A 10397-nucleotide genomic window follows, 5' to 3' on the forward strand; every position below is an offset into this window, starting at 1 on the left:
AGACGCAAAAGAATCGATGGATTCTATTCTGGCCTGACCGAGAACCGACAGCTGAATTCTGCGTGCTGTGACAGAGCATATGCAATCGTTTTCACTGAGAGGATGGGAGGTAGCCACTGACAACGGTGAAACCCTTGCTTAAGCTTGCCATGGAAAGGAGTAAGAAGGATTGGATGAAGACAGTAGGAAAGCAGAGAGACGGAAGGGAAGGCATCTTCATGCGCTTATCTGAAGTTCCTACCAATGAATTACATAAGTACCTCTATCTTTACCTTTATGTTATTTTCGTTCATCACCATATCCATCTGAGTTTGCCTGACTAAGATGTACAAGATGACCATAGCTTGCTTCAATACTAACAATCTCCGTGGGATCGACCCTTACTCGCGTAAGGTTTATTACTTGGACGACCCAGTGCACTTGCTGGTTAGTTGTGCGAAGTTGTGTAATGCCATGGTACTGAGCTACCAAGTTTTTGGGGTTCATGACCGGGGATTATGAGAGTTGTGAAAAAGTATTGTTCACAATTTCGCGTACCAGTATCCTATATCTGTGTTTGGTGATTTTGTTCAATTTCAAACCAAATATGTAATCAATGAAGCGAGCATGCAAGAAATGTTTTTAATGTATATTGAAACTCGCTCCCAAATGTCGTTCATTGAGCTGTCTATTGAGTTTGAGCAATCTGAAGCATGCCGAAATATTGAATTGGAAGATTATAATAGTGATAGCGAGGAGGAGTTTGAAAGTAACTATGAGGTCGCTGATCTGGGTGAAGACGAAGATCAAGCTAACGGCAGTATAGAGGCAGATATGGTAAATGCACTACCAAATCAGCATCCATTTAAAGAGTCTACTTTCATATGCTCATTGGATTTGGAGGCCATGCATGTACCAGAGTTTCCTCAATATATAAATGCAGGTATATAATTTAGATATTTGTATGATAAATTAATATTGTAGATTGATTAGGTAAGATGACTAACATATGTGATCTATGGAATATAATTTATTAAATAGTATTTGATTACTTATTTATTTAGTCAAAATATATGATAACTATCTATTCATATATATTTATTAATTTTTTATGTATATTTTTTAATTTAGTAAATATCATTTGATTACTTATTTATATTCATATTTGGATAATGACAAATATTGACTTATAATTTATAAATAGATTTTAACTTTTAAGACATATATTTAACAGTTATTTATTTAGCTAAAATATAGCATAATTACCTGTTTATATTTATTTATTAATTATTTATGTATATTTTTAAATTTATTAAATTGCATTTTTGTATGGTTATTAATTTATTAAATAGCATTTGATTACTTATTTATATTTATATTTTGGTTAATGACAAATATTGATTTATAATTTATAGATAGATTTTAACTGTTAAGACTTAAATCTAATAATTATTTATCAAAATATGTATTTTGTGATGTGATTATAGCAGAGCTTCCTGTTGTGGTGGATGGTAAATTCATCGTGTGATTATCAACTGCCTTATTGCTCTCCTGAATTAGACTCATTAGAATACGTTGTGGTTTTTCACTCTGTATAATCCCTCCCGTGGCGTCATCACTCCTACTCGAGTCAACAGATAGTCTACCTCCAGAATTTCTAGAGGAAGTACGATGCCAAGGTCTCAAATCCAAGGACCTCCTACCTGATGTAATACCACTCGGGTGCACTAGCTGGTTGGTGGGAATATCACCATAATTACCTAAATATGAGTGACCTAGAATCGGAGCCATGAATCCAAGCAACTGGCTAAACGAAGTTTGCTCCTCTAATTCAAACTGTGGAACACCCTAATACTGTTGATATAATGGGACTAATGGTGTAAAATAATCAGAGGAATACATGTGAGGAATATATGGGGCCAAGAAATGCTCGGCTGACTCAGGCTCTTGTTGTGCTTGTGGCTGTGAATGTGGTGGTGGCGGTGGCAATGGCGATGCCAATGACGGTAGTTGTTGCTGTTGATTCTCTTGATTATGCATTAGATTGCCCTCCTGATTCTCTTGAAATACGAGGTCTGACAATTACAAGTGGGTACCATATACTACAAGAATATTGCCGATTAGGTACCACAAAAATAGTCGTAAAATAATCGCTAATCTGACGCAAAATATAATTTGTGAGAGATTAGCTACGCCTAGCAACTAATGCTTTTCTCGCTTATTACAAGTCGTAGACCAGTGAGGCAAACACAATAGCTGTTAATTCATCGGAAAGTTTTTTAGCTACCGAATAGATAGTTGCAAATTCGTCACTAAAGTAAAAGCTAATTCCATAGAAGAAATAGACTGAAAGGTGGTCGCTAATTAGCGACAAACTCTACTGAAGCAGAATCATTGCTAAATCCAAGCTAACTTCGTAGACAAAATAGAATGCTTAGTTGACGCTAATTAGCAAAGAATTTTCTGAACCTAATTTGTCACAAGTTATCTGCTAATATGATCGCAAATCTTTCACATTTTGTAGCAAATCTATAGCTAATTTTTGAAAAACCTTAATCAAATTTGTAGAAATTTTGCCGCTAAACCAAAGCTATTCTAAATAAGAAAGTAGAGTTATTAAGTAATCGCTAATTTGCTAGGAAATAATATGTATTTAATTAGTTGAAATACTATCGCAAATGTTATCATATATTCTTTTTAAACTAGAAACAAATTGATAAGTATCTCGCACTACGAGAAAAATTGACTTTTGTCACACTTTTAAAGCGTGCCAAAAATGCAAAAAAGTGTAACAATATCTTTTCACCACGCTTTTAAAGCGTACCAAAAAGTGGATATACAGCCACGCTTTTAGAAGCATGCCAATAGGAGACATACAACCACACTTTTGAAGGGAGAAAATAAGAAAGTATAAAGAAAATTGAATTTTTATTGATTTACATAATTATTTACATGCTACAATTATAATTAAAAAATTACAATTCTATAATAAAACTAATAATTTAATTTACACACTGTGAATGTAATGCCAATAAGCCATAACAACCTCTTTGTTTCAAGCTGAAATATGGAAAAAAAATGCTTGACCCATTTTTGGCAAATTTAGCGAGAAACCATCAATTGAGTGTTGGTTACCTCATCAATTTTGCAGATTACAAAAAAGCAACACAAATCAACAGAAAAATGAGAAATTTTTTGTCCATACATGAAATCATAGAACTATAAGCCAAACTAACCTATGATGCAAAATTCTACAAATGAATTCATAGAAGATGATCACCAAAGAAGTAGCAATAAATTCAACATAAAAGAAAAGAAAATAAATTCATAATCATAAAGAATCCAACAACAGTCAAAATCAAAGGCACTGTACTACACTACACATCATGTGATTCTTGTTTGCATGCAAAAAAAATTAATCAAGATAGTCTGGAAACTAGTTCCCATGCATAACATCTAAGCCATGTCAGAAAAGCCAACAATGGAATGGTTAGAACTTGATATTTAACTAAATTTAAAAAAAATTATTATAAAGTTCAAAAGAACATACTTTACAGTGCCCATAGCTGCCAAAACTTCATTCATAAGGCCAATTTTCTTGTTTGTACGTTGTAATCCTTTCTTAGACAACTTCTGTATTCTACTAATGATAAATGTCTTCTCCCACAAAATGCAACATTAAGATCATAGAATCTTATAAAATTAATTTAAGTTTTTTAGTATGGTTAACAACCCAGACTATTAGCTTATGAATGAATTTCTTAAAAAATAAATTTATATCCATTACTATCACAGTACATTAATGCAAAGAGACTAGCGAATAAAAGATATACAGAGAGGAACAGAAGCAGTATATTGTAATAAGAGTGTATTTTAACTAATAGATTCAAAGCAGTGTAAGAGTAAAACAAACTAGAGAAACTAGGTGAATTCCTGTACCTGTAATGGAAACATAAGGACTAGCATCAAAGCGCTCAAAAGGGAAGCAACACCTAGTTATTGATAAAAAAGAACCATGGCAATGGTAACGCGGAACGGAGCTTACCACAAAGTATGAAGGGATTGGCAAATCCAGACATTAATTGCAAAACAGTAGTATTAAAACATCAAACATATTTAGAGAATGTTTGTGGCACAAGAATATAGAAAATGCATAAACTCTAGAATTAAGCTACAGTAGTACAGTGACTAAATAATCTTAAGATTGTCCCTTGCCACACAATTTAAAATAGCAGTTAACCTTAAATAATTGGATTTTAGGTACAAACGAAGAAACTTTTATTCGAGAGTTCGTGTTACTGTTATCAAATCCAATATTGGTCCCATATTAATAACTTTCAAGTAGTTCTTTGACACCTTTAAGCAGCAACTACATGAACAACAACCAAACAATAGAAGGAAACCATTCCTAAAGTTCTTCGGCATCAGTAGTCACCAAGTTGGTTATTTTTCCAGATGCAAATTGCCTTCATGCTTCATAGGTAAGCCTTAATGATTTGTGAAATACAGCAGCTACCTACAATGAAGAAAATAAAAGGGGAAAATTGAATAACAAACTCAGTATTTTGAGTGTGATTGAGTGACCAATGAATTCTACTTGTTTAAGCATCTAGTTTCAGCATGTAAGACATTCTATTACAAGCCTATTGGGATTTCACTTATAAAATCATCGTTGACAACTAACTTTATAAGTTAAGCTTTTAGGTCAAGTAATTCTTTGACAACCTACTAGGTGAGAATTAAATATGTAAAACACAAAGAAATGAAACAATAATAAAATTACCAGTGTTGATCTTAGCCGGAATCCAACACGCATGACATTCTAAAAATATTGAGCTTCACATAACACCCCAAAGACCTATAAAACAGAAATTCAGATAGGAAGAAAGACCTATTGGAAGCTAAGAACTTTTTGTTATCTTCTACTTTCATCTAAGCTTTCTGTTTCTTAAATCAGATTTTTATTCCATAGTTGACAACATACAACAATATGTTTATTTTGTTAAATGCCTTGAACAATGTTTGCATAATGCAGCTAACATTTAAGTTTAAAATGCACTTGCCTTGATTTTCTCGCTTTCCAAAATCACATAAAACTTTATAAAATCGTCGCTAGCAATAAGATAGATATATAATATATTTGTACTACTAATAAGGCAGATAAAAATGCAGCAGGCACTGAAAAATATGTGAATCTTTAATAAATTTTATTTTTATATAGACAAATATTTCATGTTTAACTATATATAGACAAATTGTATAGCTAAAATATTAGACAAAATAAACATGGCAGTGGTTATCTATTTAGATACATTTTTTTAAGAAACTAACAATACCTTACTTTACCAATGAGTTATAGCCCAAATGGTATAATTTCTCCATACTCATTTAGAGGTCGCGGGTTTGAGTCTCACTCTTAATTTTGGAAAAAAATACCTTGCTTTAAAAAAAGAAACAAAGGCAAAAGACGTTTTTAATATTTAAATTTTTTAAAAAGCTTATCCAAATGTGAAATGGCATTTTGTCTATTAAAAACTTTTTAAAACAAATGAAAAAAATAAATACTTCTTTTCAAAAGTCAATCCAAACTGACTCTAAGACTGCGTTTGATTCTGAGAACTAGACAAGACAAGACAATCAGAATAAGACATAAATGATAAAGACACAAAAAGTAATGTTCTTGTATTTTATTTTGTGATAAATTAGAATAACTTATGAAAGTTTAATTTATTCTATTTTTCCATTCAAAAAATCTGGGAAGAAAAATAGAACAATAAGAAAATATAATTAGGAAAAATTAATAAGAATAATAAAAGAAAAAATAAAAAATAAGTTGTGTCTTTTATTAGTGTCTCTAGACACAATGTCTCTGTCTATGACTTATTTGTCAAACACGACTTTGTGTCTCAATGTCTTTGTCTCAATATCTCGTGCCTATAAATAAACGCAGCCTAGGTTACTCTTCAATATCTAAGGATACGCTTTATGAATGATCTTTTTAATATCTGAGACACTTTTCAAGTGATGCCATAATTGTATTTCCTATTCTCTTATAAAAGGGTAACACAAAGAAAAGTGTAGCCCATTTTATGCTTTTTAAATGTAACTTTAAAAAATGTTGTTGAATGGGAGATTTTCTTGTAGTGTATGTTACTTTTTTTTAGGGGTTGGCCGGATTTAAGTCGGGTCCACAAAATAAAAAATATATATATACTAGCTTATTTAAAAAAAAGCATCCGTTTGTCTCGGAAGTCAGCCAGTTAATTTACTTTTTTTCTAGTTAATCGAGTTGAGTCGCTTAGGCTTGCATTTTTACGAATTTGATTTTAGAGTCAAATACACACGACCTTGAAGAATTTAATTATTCTCTTGTTTAAAATAGCTTTAGATTAGTGACGAAATTGTGACAAATTATATTATCGTGCTTGCTAAATTTGCTTCGAACTTTTCATGAATTTTCTATAGATTTATATAGAGATTAGCAATTAGTGGCAACCTGAAATAAAAACAAAATAAGGACTAACATTTTTCCTCACAAATTAGAAGCAACATGAAATAAGTGAGGAAACTCTATCAATTGGTAAGCAGTCGCTAATTCCTCGTTAAATAAGCTTTTGATTAGTGACTCCATTGCGACCAGTTACTCTAACATTTTTTCGGTTAGCTTTGGATTTGTTATAAATCTGCGACGGATTTCCAACGAGATTAGCGAGTAGTTTGCTACTAAATAGGTAGAATATAACTTTTGCTTTGCGACAAAATTGCAAATCCCAAGTCGCTCGCTAAATTAAACTTGTGACAACTTAGCGATAAATATATTTCGCCCACTAATCAGCCACTTGAAATCAGTGAATGAAGTGTGTCAGTTGTTAAACGGTCACAAATTTCTCACTACTTAGGTCCTAGGTGCTCAATATCCGTATTTTCACTTTAGCAACTAATTAGCAAGGACCACTTCCCTAGCTGAATGATTTATACATTGCAATAAGTTAACGACAACTATTTTCTGTCGCTATCCTAATTTTGAATTTTACAATATTATGCAACAAATTAATGAGAAACTAGTTGCTCGCTAAAAATAAAAGCTTTGGTGAAAAATTAGTTAGGAAATTGTCCATCAAAATGCATTTCAAGTATTTGTGACCGATTAGCTTGTAACATTGTTCCTCACTAGTTAGACTTTTTGTACAAAGTTTATTTAGCGACGAACTAGTGTGGAAATTGTTTCTCGCTAATTGTATATCAAATAGTTGTGACAAAATAGTGACAATAATATCCCTTGCTACATTACTTTTATTCGATTGAACCCCAAAGTGACTGATTTACTAGAACATTGTCACTCGCTAATTAATTTGTGACAAATCGGCGAGGAAATTTTCCCTGCTCTTTTTTTAGCTACAAAAGCCATTTTGCGACCGCTCACTAATTTTGTTCGTTAGTGTGTCAGTAATTCCTCGCAAGTTAGTGATAGATTAGTGACAAAAAATAGTTCTCGCAAAAATCCGTCGCTAATTTGTCAAATTCTTGTAGTGATATGTACCTCGATACCAATGCATGTAAATGTCCAATGGATGTTGTAAAGGCACCAGGGACTCAGCAAGAACATGACTATATTGATTTGTCGTCGATTGCATCACCCAAAAAGAGTGAGTTACAGACCAATCTTGATTCTTAGGTCTAGTCAATACTTTGTCGTGTGCTCTACTTAGATCCAGCTCTTGATGAGGAATACCCTGGATCAATCCAAATTATCTCCTCAATCTATCAGATACATGTCACTCAACGCATTCGAAAGATATCAACGGTACCATGGCACTCCAAATCAACTTGGCTCACTGCGATCAACTACATAAGCCTCCAAAACAAACTGAATACATTGAAAGTAAAAGAGGATTACACATCAAATAATAATATGGCTAAACAAAAAAAGATACTTATTTATTACAACATACATGTCCTTCTTGCAGATCATCCAACGACCTCCTAAAGTGAGCAAGAGAATGAAATTTGTAAGGCCGGTCAGCACACTCCTAGTTACGCCACCTGACATTAGACAATCCGTTAATTAACTTTTTATCGTAAAAATTAAAATACAATGTGCTACACTTACCCAAAGCAGATAGTAATTAATTTTACCTATTTGCAATCGGAAAGAGTCGGGGATTGCTGGGAATCGGCACAAGAAATGGCAGATGGATCCAAGCCCAGGTAAGTAAAAGTGTTAGTAGACCATCAATCTTCTTACAGTCGATACGAGATGCCCTGTACAATGCTTTATACAAGTGCGCCAGACATGTCAATCCCTAACTAAATTCTATGATCCCAGGGAAGTTACAGAGTAATGGTAGAAATTTTCAATGCATCGCTGCTCCAGACTTGTCTCCAAACAGAATTGTCCCAAATAATAACATTATGTGACACTTTACGTACCGGCCTAGGGCTAGAAGTGAGTCAAGCTAGCTCATGAGCTAGCTCGAGCTCGACTTGTTAATAGCTCGATAAGCTAAGCTCGTGAGCTAGTGAGCCAAGATTGAGCTTGGAATTGAGCTCATAAATTAAATGAGTCGAGCTTGAGCTTGGATAAGCTCAGCTCATTAGCTCATGAGTTGACTTGATTATATATATATAATTATTAATACACATATCCTATATGCATTTAATCTATATTTTTAATATTATATATATACATATGAAATAGTACTATATAATTATATATATTAATGATCTTAATTATTTAAAATTTCATATTTATTTTTTACATATAATTTTGATGTAGGACATAAATAAAAGATTTATAATTTATTGATAGATAACAATATATAAATTGATCTTTTTAAATATTTTTTAAAATATATAAGTTATAATTTATTGATATAGAATATAGATTATGTATTTATGTTTCTATTATTTGAGCCAGCTCGTGAGCTCGAGCCAGCTCGTGAGCTTTCGGTGAGCCGAGCTTGAGCTTAAGAAATAGGCTCGATTGTTAATTAGTCGAGCCGTGAGCCAAACTCAATTTTTGTGAGCCGAGCTTGAGCTTGGTCTAGCTCGACTCAGCTCGACTCACTTCCAGCCCTACGTACCGCTGAATGTAAATATCATCATCCAAGACTATACGATCTTTCAGTCTCCGAAACTGCGTCAAATTTATGAAGCTTCCTCAACAATCTATCTTCCTAGGTGCAACCTCAAACTGGTGCAAGCATTCGGCCTCTAAAGCCTCATAACTACTCATGGTCGATCCTGTAACTGGAAGGCCATTTGTTGGAAGACCAAGAATTATCGCCACATTCTCCAATGTCACAGCACACTCACCAACTGAAAAATGAAATGTGTGAGTCTCAAGACGCCATCTTTCGATCAGAGTATTAACCATTACTGACTGACATTGGAATACGCCAATCTGAAAAACGTGATAAAAATCAGTCTCCTGTAAATACCCCTCCAAAATTGGATCGTATGGATCCAATGACATTAAATGGTTACATGTCAACATTCGTGAACCCTACAAAACGTAGCCATATATCACATCAAACAAAGATAACCATAATTAATTAATAAATAAAATTTAACAATATCTCATTTTTATTATCACATAACCAATATAATATAATTATATTATTAACCGCTCGAAATATACTAAATCTATTTTACAAAAACTCCACATTTTATATTTATTAGCTTCTAATAATAATTAATAAAATTTAAATGAATTTAAAATATAAATCTAATTGTTATTAGATTTATTAAAAAGATATTTTCTAATGTCTAAAGCCTATTTATTTATAATAAATTATTATTCATTATTTTCTATTTATATAACCAGAATAATTTTAAAAAGTATTAAACACCTCTAATATTATTATACATATATTTTTTATAACACCAAATTTATTAATAATCATAAATAATATATTAAATTCATAACTGAAATTTAGTGTTACTAACATCATTCATTACCTAAATTACACTAAATTCAATTATTATTATTATTATTATTATTATTATTATTATTATTATTATTCGGTTTTGGTTTTCATGCAGTTAGGGATGGCAGCGGGTCCCCAATATTTGTCCCCGTCTCTGCGATAGGTAACAGGGACCTCATATCCGCCGGGGACCTAGGTCTCCACAGATTTTTGTAAAAAAAAATAAAAATTAAAAAAATATATAAAAAATAAAAAATAAAGATAATCCTCAATTGTCATTATAAACATAATTTTCATAGTCTTTAAAGACTTAAATAGCAATAACCAACAAACCTAAATATCCAACATATCCATAAACAACCAAATAAAATTCATCACATTGTAAAAACATAATTCTCAATCCTCCTTTCATCTCGTAATGGTAGTGATGGTAGATTCCGATTCACTTGAATCCTATATCGGAAAGAAAATAATTTAAAGTTCAAATCA

Source organism: Arachis duranensis, chromosome 3 (genome assembly GCF_000817695.3).
Source record: "Arachis duranensis cultivar V14167 chromosome 3, aradu.V14167.gnm2.J7QH, whole genome shotgun sequence".
Classification (NCBI taxonomy): domain Eukaryota; kingdom Viridiplantae; phylum Streptophyta; class Magnoliopsida; order Fabales; family Fabaceae; genus Arachis; species Arachis duranensis.